Source organism: Sardina pilchardus, chromosome 6 (assembly GCF_963854185.1).
Source record: "Sardina pilchardus chromosome 6, fSarPil1.1, whole genome shotgun sequence".
NCBI classification, from domain to species: domain Eukaryota; kingdom Metazoa; phylum Chordata; class Actinopteri; order Clupeiformes; family Clupeidae; genus Sardina; species Sardina pilchardus.
The window spans coordinates 15,595,078-15,613,648 of NC_084999.1; the positions used below are offsets into that span (position 1 = coordinate 15,595,078).

General features: G+C 46.5%; 1 protein-coding gene across 2 annotated transcripts in view; it reads right to left on the reverse strand.

Moving 5' to 3' along the window:
* The window catches only part of sema6e (sema domain, transmembrane domain (TM), and cytoplasmic domain, (semaphorin) 6E), a 116,695-nt gene that overhangs the window by 60,243 nt on the left and 37,881 nt on the right, over nt 1-18,571 (reverse strand). For both annotated transcript variants that reach the window (XM_062538626.1, XM_062538625.1), the window contains exon 3: nt 5,857-6,089. The gene's annotated coding sequence lies outside the window, so the exon portion shown is untranslated. The remainder of the gene's footprint in view (nt 1-5,856; nt 6,090-18,571) is intronic.

Consider the following 18,571-nt stretch of genomic DNA (forward strand, 5'->3'; position numbering starts at 1 on the left):
TCTACTTTTTTGATCCACTGTAATCCATTCCTTATAGATGGATCTTGTGATGTCTTGTCTGCGTGTCAAATCTCAGCCACCATATGCCACTGCTGTGTCCTCGCTGGCATGTGTCGACTTTAAGAGTAATCAGTCTGTTCGGTAATAAAGAGGCTTGTTCTCGACAGCCGGCTCCGCACAGTGCAAAGGGGATGTGTGTGTGTGGTGGGGGGGGGCAGCTTAAGATTAATCAGCGTGCCAATGACTCAGGCAAACTATCCATCGCTAAACAAAATCGCCCCACTGCACTTTTCGAGGAGATTTAGGGCCAGCGCGACTAGGAGCATCTTTGGCCCCATGCACCGGTCTGAAGTTAACTTGAGATATTATGCCTTTTTTAAGAGGTGCTGCACACTTACATGAGTACGCTGAGGCTGGATGGTTGCCAATCAGGCACTTGGAGGACTGGAGTTCGAGAAGCTCCATCATCAACAGTCATTATCATTACATAAAACACAGCATCCATTCCGCGGAGCCGCCCCTCTTCAAAGATTATAAATATGCAGGTTCATGGCCCCGGCTCGGCATCCAATTAACCAGTCAAAAATAACCACTTCAGATGATTCAGAAGAGAAGACTGACAACTCAGGGAGAAGGTTTTTTAAAAAATGTGTTGGTCTTCCTAAGCTAAACGTTTCTTTATCTGACTGGTAAGGGCGGCAGACTGAAGGAGTGTGATTGCACCGAGAAGCTGTAATTTTCTGCATAATTTTCAGCAAACAATCGAAACAAATTTGCATACTCTATCATCTCACTTATCTTAGATGTTGTGCAAGAGACAAAGACATACCAAAAAGAACATTCCATATGCACTAAAACTAACGTACGAGCTACAGTATTTCAGATTTTAATATGATTCAGTAAGCACTTTTCTCTGAAGCGATCTCTTGATGAGTATAGTTAATTGTATGCATGTATCTATGCGTGTGCTCCCAGGAAACTAAGCCCAAGACCTTGGCCTCGAAAAGATCTACGCTCTTGCAATTGAGATCCATTACAGGAAGACTAATTAACTAGGCATCTATTTGAGCCAGACTGAGGGTTAAATGTAGCAGCCAAATTAGTGAGAAAATGGATCATGCGAGTTGCTAGTCAGGAGCTAAATGCACAATACTGGGCAACACTGCGAAACTCATCTGAATGTTCAGCTAGCTAATGGGGTCCTCATGCTACTCTGTCCAAATGTATCGGCAGCCTAGGCTGCTTCCATCCTGGCGCACACAGATTTCTCAGGCTACAGGTAGGAATGACACATCCCCGTCATAAACCTTTCTTATTTTAAGATAAAAAAGAAGGAAAAAAACACCACTGCCTGCCAAAGTCTCTTTTTATAGCCCATTTGGCCGTTCCCTATCTCTGATGGGCATCAAAAGCCGTAGTGGTGTCCATGTCTGGCACCGGCTCCACTGGCCCGCCTTTCCAGAACATTTAACACTGACTCTCACAGAATCACCTGCCGTCAAATCACCCTGGGTGGTGTGTAGCCCTTACTGCTGAGCATGTGTATCTGTGTGTGTGTGTGTGTGTGTGCGTGTGTGTGTGTGTGTGTGTGTGTGTGTGTGTGTGTGTCTAGAAGACATAAATCTCTGTTCTGACAGCTCCCCAGGCTTCCCAGCAGTAGGGATGTCTTCATAGGCGAGCAGGGCATGGGGGTATGGAGGAGGTAAATGGGGGCAGTGTGTGTGTGTGTGTGTGTGTGTGTGTGTGTGTGTGTGTGTTTGGGGTGGGGGGCTGAAGGGGTGGGGGGGGGTTGAAGGTGAGTGAGATGGGAATAAGGGATTTGACGGGTTGTAAACAACCTATTTAAGGTGCTGATACCTGACCCACTCAATTTGGTTTTTTTTCCCTCCCTAGTTTATGCAGGACTTATCGCCTGCTGGAGCTCTCAGTGGATGCTCTGGAGCGCTGGGCAGATGGGTACAGGGAAATCAGTCTCACAAGGATATATGAAGACATCCACACAGCCATGTACACACACACACACACACACACACACACACACACACACACACACACACACACACACACAATGATAAGACTTATTGGGAACCCAAGAGGCTTCTTTCTTCGCTTTCTGGATGTGTGTGCATGTAGGTGTGCACATAGGTGTGTCTGCGTGTGTGCGTGTGTGTGTGTGTGTGTGTGTGTGTGTGTGTGTGTGTGAGAGAGAGAGATTTTGAAAGCACTGCTTTTCTCTTCTCATGTTCAGCGTGACTAGAAGCACTCCCAGGAGGTGAGTGAGCTGTTCCTGTGGTCTGGACATCCTCCAGAGCATCGGTATGCGTGTGTGTGTGTGTGTGTGTGTGTGTGTGTGTGTGTGGGTGAGCCAGACGGTAGGATGAACACCTCATAAAGCATTCATAGTCATGACCAAATCTGTAGGTGTTTCACCTGAGAATGAACATTTGGCCCATCATCACTGAATAACAATAGGGAAACCAAAATGGCTAATACAACACAGAAATCCACAAAGCTCGAAACAAGTTTAAGTTACTATGGTAAGGATTACACTCTTTTATACCTCTTATATTCTATGTGTAGTCACTGATATATAATGACTCCTTTAAAGATATATTTTTGTCGAATTCAGCCAATTTCTCTGCCCAGTACACACACTCAAAGCACTACTCCACAGCCTGGACTCTGTAAATAAACACTGATGGAAGGAGTGTATTTGATGCTGTTGAGGTTGCTGTTCAACGGGCTCAACTATCAATAACCTTTAGCCCGAATTGAAGACAGCACCGTTACTTATTGAACTTACAGAAATACATCTACTGGAACTGCAAATGCAACTACAGCAACTGCTCTTAGAATGAGTTGTGACAGAGAAGGACGAAATAAAGCTGAAGAGGGGGGGGGAGCCTCCTGCTAAGCGGGGAGCAGAATGCTGAGATCTACTTGGCGGAGAAGCATCTCCGAGCTTCTCGGGAGGGTCCCTGCGGATGCCTCACATCTCTGGATCAATGCTTGGAGCTTAGCGCTGGGCCTTCCTTTGAATATAAATCTGCGCTGGGATATCTCTCCAGCTCCTTCACAGGTGATGGAAGCCAAAGCCTGCCCGTGATCACCGGCACTCCCGGTACTCAGTGGAGCCGTTAGAACGCCTCTCTTCAATCTGATTAAATCAAAGCGCCCGCTAATTTCTTCCCCTTTTTTCTCTCGAAATGAAAGAAGAAGAAGAAGAAGAAAATGAAACTCGTAGTTTTCTTTATCGTGGACATGTTTCAAATCTTTCATTTAGCCTAAAAATGAGGGTATAAAAAGATGTGACGTAGGACGGATATTTAATCACACTGAGTCCTTCCTAATGTGTTCCCGAATCATCATCATTGGACAATCACAGATCCACTTATCAAAAGAACTTGGAGCTCAAATTTGGAGCGATGTGATCATGTAAATATGCACATAACAAATTTTACAGATTTTCACTCACATACATCACGCACACACACATACACACACACATACACACACACACACACACACACACACACACACACACACACACACACACACACACACACACATCTGGGCCATATGGTCCAGTCAACAAGAGCAGCTCCTCAAGGCCTTCTGCCAGGACACGCCTATTGACACAACCAGTAAACGCTCTTCAATTGATTACACAATTATACCGGAGCATCCTCTTCCTCCCTCTCTTGAGGGTGACACTGCCTGGGCTGGCAGCAGGACGACTCCAGATGCCCCCATGCCCACCGCAACCACCCCTCCAGCCCGGATTACATCAAGCCCAACCTCCACACGCTGAGTGTTATCTCCCCGTCATGCCCCCTTCTCCTCGTGCCAGGGCCCCTCTCCATTTGACCAGAAGGGTCTGGGGGCAGCAGCCCCTGTTGTGGGCATGTGTGTGGGAATGCTGCCGCTCGCTCACTCGCTCGCTTCGCTGCCTCTAATGGGGCTGGGGAAGCGGAGCAGGGGCGGGACGGGCGCGAGCCGACAAGCGGAGCATGAGGGACTCGGAGATGATCAATCCGTGTGCCCGCTCGCAGCCCTCCCGCACCCCCTGCGCCCCGCCACCCCCTCTCGGCCACCATCTGGTTGGGCTCCTTGTGCCAATTTGTCACAGCGCGCTGAAATGCGGAGATGCCATCGTTTAACTTTGAGGAACAGGGGCAAGGGACAGAGATGGAGCGAGGGAGAGGGAAGGGGGAGAGAGAGAAAGAGAAATGGAGGAGAGAGAGAGTGGGAGGGTAAGAGGGAGGGATAGATACTCTAGCAAATACAAAAAACGAATACGGAAGAAACTGCATAAAGACAGGGCTGTCTTTGAAAATCAAACAGCATAAAGACAGGGCTGTCTTTGAACATTAATGGTGGGCCTCGACCATGCTCTACTGGAAGGAACCGCAACCCACATTTCAAATGTCTCCCGTCCCGACTGTAGCTCTCAGTCAGTTGGCTTTTTTTTGTTTTGCACAATCGCTGGTGAGCGCAACCCTGCGTCCAGGGAACACAAAGGGCTCTCAAAGCCTCGCTCTTTGTCAAAACGCACTGTGGACCAGGAGAGGCCGGACAGTGGTACTTTTTGGGCTCTACTGGCGATTATCACACATTCCTTGGTCTGTCACTAAACAGCGGGGGGGGGGGGGGGGGGGTGACAGGTAGAATAGAGGTGGCATAATAGATGTCCCCTCAAATTGTCCATACTGCAATGGGAGGGTTGGAGGGCGTTGCAGTGGTGGGAGGAGAGCGTGACAATCAGTCGTTCAGGGGCCTCAGTCCGATCATATGTCATGCCTATCTGCCCTGCTGAGCAATGCTCTGTCCCTGCCCACCTGCTCAATGGCTCCCTTCCCAGGTACAGTAAGGAAGAGAACGGTGGAGGTAACAAAAAGCCTAAGGAGAGAAAAAGAAAAAAAAAACTGACCGTCTCTATGAGAGTCTTCTATTGACACATCTCCATTCTGTCACGGAGCCTTTCAGCGGAACACTTGAGCTTCACCCAGAGTGACCAGTGGGCTGAATTACAGAATTAGAGTATGTGGGTCCTTTCAGTAGCGCGCGAGTGCAGTGCGTAGCGTTTTAGGGGTTGAGCACACTGGTGTAATCACTGGCCTTTTGTCAGCCGGAGAAGCATCTGGGCACAATGGAGGGGAGATTTCACAGAAGGAGGCGGGAGATGGGAAGAGTCGGGGGGGGGGGGGGGGGTTACAGCAAACAGTGGTACATCAGGGTGTGGACAGGCCCCTGAGACAGGCGACGGGGGGAAAGGTTGCGGTTATAAATCAGCGTGGCATTTATCGGTTCGGAGCAGGACCCCAGGTGCACCGTGGCAGACAAGGCCTCGATGTGCCCGAGAATAAATTTAGTCTCGGGCGAAGCGACACGGCGCGGAGGAGGAGAGGAGCAGAGAGGAGAGGAGAGGAGAGGAGAGGAGAGGAGAGGAGCGGAGAGGTAGCTTCCATAATCAGAGCCGGGGAAGCAATCAGTAGGATCAGTGTGATGAGATCCATTCATTTCTTCTCCCTCAGTCTGTTACCCTGGACCGCAGACACGCGCCATGCGTCATCTGGACCTTTTCAACTCTACAAATACCAGCGGCACAATCTGCATAAATGAGGCGCCCCTGTCCATGGCTTCCTCGAATTACCTTGGACATTCTTAAAATTGCATGCCACAATTACTAGAGCTAGCACTCAATGTGGATTTCATTTGAAAACGCGATAACATCAAAACAAGCGATTCCTCCAAAAGCTATATTAACTTTTAAGAAAGGCTTGTTTTCTCTGAGCTTTTGGTTGCATATTACTGATTACAAGCGAGAGAAAAAAAACGAGCTGAATGTGTACTTACAGTTGAAATGAGCTGTTGTCAGTTGTTTTGGTGAACTGCGTGCTTTATGGTTTTTCTTCCTGGAGTCTCACAAGCCAAGTGGTTGAGCAGAGGAGGGAGGCTGGAGTTGGTGCTGAGTGGTGAAGGGGGGTTTTTGGGGGGGTGGGGTGGGGTGGGGGTGAAAGGGGGGGAACAGAGAAGGGGGTTCGACCCCCTCAGACTTGACAGAAACTCTGCAGTCCCTCGCCAAGTCCCTGTTGGATGAACAACAAAGGGGAGGGGAGGTGGAGGGGGGAGAGAGAGAGAGAGAGAGAGAAAAAGAAAAAAATGATAAATACACAAGGCTTTGGCTGCACTGTGAACACATGTTTAGGGTAATGACCCTGAGTTATGAGAGCCACCGCGAGCAGGATACTTGATCTGGCCGTCGACCTGAGGCTGCGGGAGGGCGCGCGGAGCGGAACGTCCTTCTCTTGTCATTTTGGCCGTTACTTTGCTGTCACAACACCGCTGGCATAAACACTGGCTTGAAGTGTGGCTCTAAACAGAGCCAGATGTTAGCGAATGAGCGCGAGCGCGCTTGTGCGTGTGTGTGTGTGTGTGTGTGTGTGTGTGTGTGTGTGTGTGTGTGTGTGTGTGTGTGTGAGAGAGTGTGTGCGTGTGTGCGTGTGTGTGAGAGAGTGTGTGTGTTTATTTGTGTGTCAGACTGTGTGGGTGTATGCGTGTGCGGTTGGGAACTAGCAGCTGTACACTGGTGCAGAGCGTCAGCAGGCACTGTTTGTGAACTCATTACCCCCATTTAATCTGCCTTTCAGACGGAAAATTACTGAAACTCTGAAACAACACAAGGGCTATATCAGTGACTAACCAATCTCTTATCTGAAACCAAACGTGTCATGGCTCTCTCTCTCTCTCTCTCTCTTTCTCACGGCACAAACAGAATAACATCCTCTCCAGCGGGAGGGAGGGAGGGAGGGAGGGAGGGGGGGAGGCAACAGCACGATGGATGATCCACTCTTTCTAAGTCCCTTTGCACGAGGGCCAGCATTTTCTTCAGTAAAGACCACTGACTAATGGCATCTGGTCAATGCATCTGCAAACACTTCCCATCCACCCCCACCCCCACCCCCTGACTCAAAGTTCACCCCCCCCAGCAGCATGTGTAGTGGGTCATGACCAGAGAGTCATCCCTCGGATCCTTAGCAATCAGCCAAGTATATCCGTCCACGCTAGCGTTAGCGTCAGTGCCGCCGCCGTCGCTAGCCTCAGCAGCAGCAGCAGCAGCAGCAGCAGAAGCAGCAGCTGCCACGGCATGGGAGCGAGTGGCTCCAAGGGCGCCGTAATGGGCGTGCGCGTTCCCGGCCCACCTTTCGGAAGCCCGGGCCAGCAGACGTGGGGTGCTCGCTCGGCATGGGAAACTGCGCTGCATGGGACAGGGGGGGGGGGGGGGGTGATGTCATTTGCAGACCGACTTGGCTTGGGTTGCGCAGACCTTCCCGTATCCGAAGCCCAGCGAAGCCTCGCTTTTCTAGGAAAGAGGTTGCTCAGGGTGATGCACGATGGGCCAACCTGGATGGGTCGATCACACTCAATCAAATCAGCCAAAAAGCCTCGAGAAGCGCATTTACGGAGGGCCAAGGACAGGGTCCGTGGACATTTTCTAAATGCACAGGAATGAATGTGGAATTGACATTAAAACCCGGTGCCAAACAGACACAAAAGAAAGACGGCGTATCTCCCACACAGCACGATCCCTAGACTCTGACTAGGGCTATTGAGCCAAAAAAAACGAGGTCAACAAAACACAATAAATGGTATACAATATGGCCAATGTTCTTTTGTGATAGGGCTGACCAAAACCCAATGAAGAGGTTTTTTTGTTATTTCCCATCATATACAACGCGGCAGACAGGAGAAACACTTCTGCGGCATTTTAGGCAATGAGAAGGGCACACAGAGGAATTTATGGCCCACCTCTTGAATGAATCTCAATTTTTGTAACGAGCCTTCCGAGATTTTCTCTGTAGACAACCCAACAGAGAGAGAGAGAGAGAGAGAGAGAGAGAGAAAGAGAGAGAGAATAGGGTAGGGGAGGCACACATAAATGATGAGGATTTAACTAAAATATGGGACCTTTGTCCTAGTTAGTCGGGTCGGGCGACCTCCATTTCCTAATTTTCTCTTAATAGACCCAAAAGAGCCATGTGGGCATTTAGACATGCCTCATTGACTGAGTGATCTTCTGGCACCCCCATATTTCCCATCAGCACCATAACTCTCACCCCCACTCCTCCGTCACCACACAGACACGCATGCACACACACACACACACACACACACACACACACACACACACACACACACACACACACACACACACACACACACACACACACACACACACACACACACACACACACAACACACACACACACACACACACACACACACACACACACACACACACACACACACACACACACACACACAGACACACACACAGACACACAAATCTTTCCTCGATGTTCGCCATTTACATCTTTCACACCATCATCTCATCCCTCTTGCCCTCTGCTCCCTCCCTCCCTCCCTCTCCCAACCCCCTCACTCTCTCTCTCCCTCCATCTGTCTCCCAGCATATCTTTCCCATTCTGTTTCTCACACTCCATCTCTCTCTCTCTATCTGTCTCTCTATCGCTTTCATTCTGCCCCCTCCATCCCTCTCTCCCTCTATCTCTCTCTCCATCTCTCACCCACCGTAGAGCGGCACTTTCGGCTGGTGGTGCCCCCTCCCCACCCTACACACACACACACACACACACACACACACACATTCTGTTCATTCTCCATCTAACTGGTAATTTCTTGTAAAAGGCCCCCATAGGCGAAGTGCTAGTCGCTCCACTGCAGTGATCAATGGCCCCGGGACGTTCCCGCTCATGGCTGCTGGCCTCCTGAAATGGAATTATTAATAATGCAGGGGGGGTATGGGGGGGTATGGGGGGGGTCTGTCCCACCGGCCATTAGAGGATGGAGGAGCTCAGGCCTCGTAGCACTGATTGATCGCTAATTGGATTAATTGCTGTCATTCAGTAGCCGCGGAATGAAATGGACCGAATCGAGAAGTCACTTATCCAAAATGCAGCCCAAACTGCATGGGACACCTGGGGAAGGGGCATCTGGATAAATCTCATCTCTGCGCATGTCCATGACTACGAAACTAGTCACCAAACTCACTCTTTATATGAGGTGACTGGCTACGTCTAGCCCAGTGGTAATAGGCTAAAGAGTAAAAACGATTTACAATTTTCCTACGGTATGGTATTTTACGGTATGGTATTTTATGCAGTCTATGGTTAAATCTGATACCATGACAAGGAGGAGCTTTGCAGTAACAGAGACTGGGGGTCAGTGCAATGGATGGAATATTCCTATAGTGCGTCATGCAGCTGTTTATGACACATGAAACAAATTACACGAGAGACTAAATTAGCAGCAGTTTGATCACAACAGGTTAGAAAACCGCATGTTAACACTGACAGAAGTGTCATGTTATGCATGTAGCGCTGTACGCTAAAAAAAGAAGCCGCTTCATTCTCCATTAAAACTCTGACATCAACTAATTATTTCAATACACGATTTTATGTACCGTGTAAGCCAGAGCAGTATGATGTAGCATTGCAACACGTGCAGTGCATATACAGTAGTGGAATAAACGGACAGATATTGATGGTAATGAGGGGATGATGAGGCTACACCCAGTTGTGCTCGAGTCCTTACTCCACCCGCAGCCTGCCGTGCCAGCGCTTACGCCATTGGTGCTATTTAGGAGCAGCTCTTGGCCACAGCTGCAGTGGCATCATACAGTAATAGGTCACTGACTTACGAAGGAATTGCCATCGGGCTTCACCTGGTGTGGTCAAACTCATTACAAAACACGGCCCAATAGAGTGGAAATATTGACCTAAGTTCACTTGTCCTCAAGGGAGATGTTTCACCCACACATACTCTATTTTCTCTCTTGAACTCACACACTCTCTCACACTCACACACACACACACACTCTCTCTCACACACACACACACACACTCTCTCTCACACACACACACACACACACACACACTTCTAAATCACCATTCGTGACATCCTGCCCAGCTGGGCTCTGTGGAACACTGAGTGGGACAGAGTCACATAACATTTGAAGGGAAAAAGGAAAGAAAAAGGAACACGTAGAGAAAAAGAGAAAGGGCAAAAAGTAAGTCCCTGAACTCCTCAACTTTTCCAGCCCTCTTCCACAGCTTCTGGCATTCAGAGCACAGCAGGGCATTTTCTTTTTCCTTTTTTTTTGCGCTCGCTCGCTATCGTTTTCTCCCCCAGCCCTCCCAGGCAGGTGGCTTGCCTGCACAGTTCACTGTGTCTGACAGTGCCCTCACAGGCATCAGCGTGGCATGGTGTGTGTGTGTGTGTGTGTGTGTGTGTGTGTGTGTGTGTGTGTGTGTGTGTGTGTGTGTTTGTGGAGGGGAGGGGGGGTGTGCTCATGAGGCTGAACATGTTTTGATCATTAGGACAAAATGGTTTATCGCAAAGACGATTACTGCTTATTTCCAATGAGTGTCATGGTAGACATTTAATCCATTTGGGCATAAGGAGAAAATTAATTATCAAAAAAAAAATCAAAGCCTGCAGCTGCCATGATCTTCAACATCTCAACCCCTCCACCCACCCCCAACCCGCCACCCAAGAAAAGGAGCATGTGTGGATTACCAAATATGCAAATAGCAACAAACGGTTACATAAATATCTGTAAAAAAAAAAAGAGTGGATGTGTCGGTTTAACAGCACATAATCCATTATTGATATCTCAATAACACTGAGTCATAAAGAACCACCCAGCATGTGGCCCGTTATTGTGTGTGTGTGTGTGTGTGTGTGTGTGTGTGTGTGTGTGTGTGTGTGTGTGTGTGTGTGTGTGTGTGTCTGTGTGTCTGTGTGTCTGTGTGTGTGTGCGTGTGTGCGAGCGAGAGTGTCTCTTTTCATTTGAAAAAATAATGGCAGCCTGGGGTAAAAGAGAGAGGAGGAAAAAGATTTATTTTTTTAAAACTGACTGACAATCAGCAGGTTGTCATCCCAACTGTATCAGGATTCAGCGGCCCAGTCTTATCACACCACCCCCTATTACTGTGACAGTAAATGATGTGAAGTCGGTGAGAGCCTTGTTAGTCTCCCTCTCCTTGAGCGTGTCTCTCTTTTCTCCCTTTCTGTCAATACGAGACATGGCAAAAAACAATGGGACGCTGAAGTGGTTGAAAGCGACGTTCTTGTATTTGATGGTCTCTGTTGTGAATTGCCTATTGTGCCTCCCTCCAAAAGTAACAAAGAGTCTCTTGATCTTAATAGACAGGTCATTTGCTCAACTTTTTGGGCCTAGTTTTCTGTCAAAGTTTTCTCAATGGATTCCTGGTCAGAACCCCTATTGAAACAGATTAAGACTTGGGGCATGTTAAATTTTGTCAAAAAATTCAAGATGGCCGCCGTATGGGCAATTCCATATCAGTTGGAACAGGTCCGATACCATGGTCCTCAGTTTTTCCTGATTTTTGGTCAAAATGTTCCTCCATGTCTCATTAGAGGAAAACCAAAATGTTAGCTTGGTATCTTGTTTAGTTTCTGAGATATGGCTCTTCAAATGTGGATAGACGTGTCCTAAAAAAAGGCTGAAAATGCCTGTATTTAATGAGCACCATTTTTTTAAACCCCTCTCCTGTCTTAAGCCTACCATATTATTTTCTAAAAATGTGAACACTGGGGCAGTACCCTGTTTAGTTGTCCAATATCACAAAGGAATTATAGTCCTTCCCACCATTGAAGACTTATTCATCGAAACAAACCCATATTTTTTTTAAAGCAATGAAAAACAAAAAACCTGTTTTTGTTCTCTTATGGTCATGAATGGATAGCACTCACATTTTTAAAACTTTACATATGTATAGTCCATGAGTAAGAGAACATGTTGAAAAAAAATTGAGATGGTAAGTTTTCGTATTTCGAGGCTATGGGCCTTCAAAGATGGCCAAAATGGTGTTTTTTTCCTAAAAATGCCAATTTCATTGCCTTTTTTCAAGGACAAGATGAAATGCAAATCCAACATTTCTTTTTTCCTGCAATAGTATGCCACTTAGTAGACCATGTGAATGTGGTAGATCCGACCTGTCCATTTTAATATCCCCTCAGTACATGTCTGAAGTTAGAAAAAATGAAAAATTCTCTTGGCTGAAGGAGGTGTTGGTTCGATATTTATGAACCTCTTAGAAGGACAATATGGGGTTTAAACCCATTTTTTTCTGTTTGAGGGATCAGAATGCCATCCTATAAACAGGATAAAAATGTTATATCCCATTTTTACTCTTTATTGACCCCTTAGAATATGTCCAAAAGTTGTCAAAAATGAAAAAGGCGACTAAATTGCGGGGCTTAAAATGGCCAAGTGGATCAAGTCACACAAGGCTAAAAATGTAATATAAGACAGATGAGATACTGAGGGAGAACACTGTGAAATGTATAACCCCTGTTACGATGGCCTTTGAACCCACTGTGTCCCTAACTGAGGTTAAGGGCTAAAAAACCACCAACCACCGATCCAGTGGTCTCCAACTTTTTCATATCTCTTGATAGAAAATGTATAGAGACTTAAAACTCATATATGTTGTTCATCTCTTCAAAGCGTTTTTTTGAGACCATCCATGACTTCCTGAGTTTTTCCCCCAGAGATACAGCCTTTTTAAAGTGTACTTCCTGTTTTAAACCAACTTCCGGTTATCACAGGAAGTCATGGATGGTCTCAAAAAGCCGCTTTGATGAGATGAACAACATGTATGAGTTTCAAGTCTCAAATTTTCTATCAAGAGATATGAAAAAGTTGGAGACCACTGGATCGGTGGTTGGTGGTTTTTTAGCCCTTAACCTCAGTTAGGGACACAGTGGGTTCAAAGGCCATCGTAACAGGGGTTATACATTTCACAGTGTTCTCCCTCAGTATCTCATCTGTCTTATATTACATTTTTAGCCTTGTGTGACTTGATCCACTTGGCCATTTTAAGCCCCGCAATTTAGTCGCCTTTTTCATTTTTGACAACTTTTGGACATATTCTAAGGGGTCAATAAAGAGTAAAAATGGGATATAACATTTTTATCCTGTTTATAGGATGGCATTCTGATCCCTCAAACAGAAAAAAATGGGTTTAAACCCCATATTGTCCTTCTAAGAGGTTCATAAATATCGAACCAACACCTCCTTCAGCCAAGAGAATTTTTCATTTTTTCTAACTTCAGACATGTACTGAGGGGATATTAAAATGGACAGGTCGGATCTACCACATTCACATGGTCTACTAAGTGGCATACTATTGCAGGAAAAAAGAAATGTTGGATTTGCATTTCATCTTGTCCTTGAAAAAAGGCAATGAAATTGGCATTTTTAGGAAAAAAACACCATTTTGGCCATCTTTGAAGGCCCATAGCCTCGAAATACGAAAACTTACCATCTCATTTTTTTTTCAACATGTTCTCTTACTCATGGACTATACATATGTAAAGTTTTAAAAATGTGAGTGCTATCCATTCATGACCATAAGAGAACAAAAACAGGTTTTTTGTTTTTCATTGCTTTAAAAAAAATATGGGTTTGTTTCGATGAATAAGTCTTCAATGGTGGGAAGGACTATAATTCCTTTGTGATATTGGACAACTAAACAGGGTACTGCCCCAGTGTTCACATTTTTAGAAAATAATATGGTAGGCTTAAGACAGGAGAGGGGTTTAAAAAAAATGGTGCTCATTAAATACAGGCATTTTCAGCCTTTTTTTAGGACACGTCTATCCACATTTGAAGAGCCATATCTCAGAAACTAAACAAGATACCAAGCTAACATTTTGGTTTTCCTCTAATGAGACATGGAGGAACATTTTGACCAAAAATCAGGAAAAACTGAGGACCATGGTATCGGACCTGTTCCAACTGATATGGAATTGCCCATACGGCGGCCATCTTGAATTTTTTGACAAAATTTAACATGCCCCAAGTCTTAATCTGTTTCAATAGGGGTTCTGACCAGGAATCCATTGAGAAAACTTTGACAGAAAACTAGGCCCAAAAAGTTGAGCAAATGACCTGTCTATAAGTACCTGATGCTATCTTCAGACGGCGCTACTTTCTCCAAGGGCGGCTTGTTAGGCATCCACAACACAGTGCAGGGGGGGAACCTCAATGTGCCGCCGATCACGAGACGACGCGTCTTCCGTCAAATCAAGATGTGGCGCGCTATCTGCCGCGTTCCTCCCATCCTCTGAGAATGGGCCTCAATGGCGCTGCCTCAACAATGTTTCTCTCATACATTTACACAATGGGAAAAATGTAAAAATAACACCAAAAAAAACCAGACAGTTTCTTCTACCCCCCAAAAAAAGAAGTGTCCTTCTTTTAGAGGAGAGGGTGAATTACATATGAAGGGGACACAGCGTTCCTCCCTGATTCACTCACAGGCATGCTAAACAGCTCTTCCTCTCACTGTCTCAGAATCAACGCACACACACACACACACACACACACACACACACACACACACAAAAGAAAAGGCAAAAAAAATCCCTTTCCTCTCACTCCCACTCAACTTTGCACCTGCTCCTTCTGTGTGTTCCCACCCCACCTCCTCCACCACCCCCACCTCCTCCTCCTCCTCCTCCTCCTCTGCTGCCCCGCTCCCCTCACTAGCCCAGTGGCCGGCCTCTGCTGCAGCCACGCTGAGCTAATTGAAAGCGACCCTGACTCGTCCTTTTCCCAGGCACCGCCGGAGAGTCCCCCCATTGTGTTCCCTCCCGCGCGCGCTTGACAAGTGGCCTTTCAGCGCTGCGCCACAGGCCTCACGGGGGGTTGCAGCCCTCCCTGCCTGCCTCGCCTGCCTGCCTCCCTGCCTGCCTCCCCTGCCTTCCTTCCAGCCTGCTGCAGAGACATGGTAAATGGCAACGAAGGCAATTTATGGTTTTCTGTGTAGCAGAACAATAAAGTTTGTGGTGTGTTATGCTCTATTAGTCACTAGAAGGTTTGCTGTTAAGGGTGCCGGAATAATCATCACAAAGAATCTACAGTATTTAGTCTTTGTCTGTTTCGTACGCTTGCATCTACGAGAGCGTGCAACAGGATGTATTTTTTTTACTAACAACGTACAGTTTAATAATAACCAAAAAATACTTCCCTAAATCCCCCCTTTATACACGAAAAACCTGGATGTACAGTTCATTCAAATAAACACCTACAACTACATTTCCCCCCTCCTTGTATATGTGCCACCAGCTATAAATTTCCTGCCCTGAAATGAAAACAGTGCTTTTCTTACTATCCCCACGGGAAGGCTAGAGGAATTATGGGTACTGAACGGAGCAGAGGACTGTAATCCCACCACCCAGCTGACCATAAATCACCTCGCAGGCAGCGCAGTGCCGTGACTGACAATATGGCAGACCTGGTCTTTATTGAAAAATCACATTATACAAGACTGGATAGAGCCTGCTCCTTTATGTTCTAATATTAACCACATACTGTACAGTACAACCCATTTCCCTAAAGCTCCTTACATAAGAGTCGTGCACCACCGCAGAGAAGGTGCAATACAGGAGGCGATGACTATACTGTAGCCCCACACCACAGCAGATCCTGATGAAGATTGGACTGGCGGCTGCATTTATGATGAGAATCAGCAGGAAGGAAGTTGTGGGGGGGAGGGGGGGGGGGGGGGGGTGTCAGTTTGAAAATGAAATTGAAAAATGTCAAAAACGTAATGACTGCAGAAAAGGAAAGGAAAAATAATGGGGGGGGGGAGTGAATATAATAAACAAGGTGAGTTAAATATGACATTTACTGCAAGATGTGGTGACACAGATGAAATACAGGTAGGTAAATAAATGCATTTCCTTTCATGAACTTGAATAACTGCCCTGTCCCAAATCCTTCCTTCATCACACTCTGCCATTAATTGTCAAAAGAGAACAAATGATACAACACAGAAAGGTTGAAATATGTGCAATAAAATACAGGTTCCATTCTAAGTGATGGATTCTCAATGGCTGCGCATAGGCCATTTTGAAGCTCCCAATTAGCAAACGGAACTAATCTTTTTTTAACCATATCCCATCTATCTCAGAGAAAACACAGAGCAAAATGTCTGCTTGTAACTAATTTGCCTCACGCTGTTTCACCTTGTCTCAATCTCAGCAATACAGAATTTAATCTATTCCCTCTGAAAAATACAACGGTCCGCTCGCTGGAAACAGCCACGACAAACAACCAACACAAGCAAACAAAAACAATCAGTCGCTAGCACTGCACAACATCCCCGGTTTGGAGGGAGCCGTGTGTGATTGTGCATGCTGTTTGGCGTTTGGTGTTGGGGGACTTGAGGTTTCCAAGCGCCTGGCAGCGGCAGAGGCAATATTCATCTCATGCCTGACGCCTCTTTCCCCGGGATGGACGCCACACTCTCACCTGTGCAAACACCGCACGTCCGGCAGCAGCCGAAGCACACACACACACACACGCACGCGCACACACACCGGAATCGGCATGGTCCAGGAGGCTGTAAGCTGCTGAGCAGATGCTGGAGCACTGGAGTACACACACGCACACGCACACGCACACGCACACGCACACACAGCACGCACACGCACACGCACACGCACACACACACACATGACACACACATACACACACACACACACGCACACTCACATAGATGACACATCCACATCCTGGCCAGCTCACGTTATCTCCATGGGCAGGTGTGGAGGGAGAATCCAGACAGGTAATCCTGGATTAGAGGCAGGGCCCGTTCTCTCCAGTCACACCAGCGACCCCGAGAGCCTCGGCGAGGGGGGGCATCCTCTCCCTCTCCCTCTCCCCTCAATCCCAGCCTGCTCCCCTCCTCCCGCACCACCGAGGCTATTCGGCGCGGCATGCCCATGCATAGATGTATGGTTAATGAGGTCTGGCCACCTAGCCAACAGCACCTCCCTGACTGCAGGGTGCCAATCCCGCCTCTTGTTTTATATCTAACCTATGCTTTTATTCACTAAATCCTCCATCTTTGAGGTGTTCTGTAAATACTAATCTACGGGGAAGATCAAATGTAGTATCTTTTGGAAATCCCCCCAATATCTTATTGCTTGGCAGACAGGAGGAGAGGAGCTCAGGCTGGTTCACCACTCAGACTTTATGCAATCAGTGCTACTTGCTATACTGGTGTACCGGCATCAGAATCTTACCAATCTCTGCACTTTTTTCGCCTTCAACTAACATCACCATTGAGGCAGAAGACAACAAGAATATGCCGGAAATCTCCCGGGTGTTCATTACCTTTCTTGCTGTATAGCCACAGTAAGAGTTCCGCAGTCAACACGTGCGGGCTGCAGAAACACACAACTGCCCTCACCCTCACACAAAAACAACATTCCTCAAAACATCCAAGCCTCTCGCACGTTATGGCATTCCCCGTTGGGTGGCATTCCGGTCTCCTCCGCATGTCAACTAGACGGATGCTTAAATGTAAATGAATTCCAACACACTGAACAACATGAGGTAAAGTCAGCCCGGGGATAATGTCCGTCCGGCGCTGTACGGCATGTGTGAAACACATCACCTTCATGATTACAGAAGCATATCAGTGGTGCTGGAAATGTCAAAGGGAATGGGAGAGCAATAGTTGAGAAATGAGCAATGGGTGGGAGTCCTTGGAGCAGTGCACACTGCACAGTGCCGATGCAGTGGACTTGTTCAGTTAACTTATTCAAATCAAATATTTATGCAAAAACAGGGTTTTGCAATGATAGTCTTGGGATGTCTTCAAATGGTGTTTTCATTATTAAACCAACACCATCATTAAAACTCGACTTTTTTAAACACAGTTTGGCTTTTTCATGTCAATACTGTTTGGTATGGAGCCCGCGAGGGTTAACATGAGAGAATGTGTTTCTGGGTACCATAACTTGTTTTTAATACGCCCTTAAAATAATTAAGTGTGGTCTCAAAAAAATCTTAAATATGCACTCGAAATGATTGAAATTGTGCTCTCACAATGACTGAAATTGTGCTCTTGAAGTACTGTATACTACAGTTTGTGCTCACATTGCGTCATCTTGCTTAATTCTTAAAAAATCTTAAAATCAAAATTTGGTTCAAATGTTTTAGGACCTACTAAAACGTATAATATGTCATGGCTTTATAATATGAAGAAGACAGCATTGTCCACAGAATTTAAGATCATTGCACACATTGTGAGCTCAATTGACTTTTACGCACAATTCCCTTTTTTTCACTTTACATAGGATATCATATACTGCATACCCTCTACTCTGCAAAGTGTATTTATTCGTTCAATCTGACATGGTGTTAAGAAGCCGATGGGGTGAGACGGCCTTCTGAAACCCACATATCTGTACTGGAAAGGGCTTGTTCCTCTGCACTAAATTCAGAGCTAGAGGAACGGTTCGCACAAAGAGATTTTCAAAGTTTCTGGCAGCCTGTTTAGATTAGCTCATGTTTTTCTCCCTCTCGCTCTTTCTCTCTCTCCAAAGCTGACTCATTTTAGCTGTTTTTTTTTTTTTTTAAAGTTCTTTTTTTCTTTGCTCTTCACAAAAGCAGCTGCTTAAACAAAGACAGTGAAAAACTGCTGTGCGTTAAAACCCCATTTAA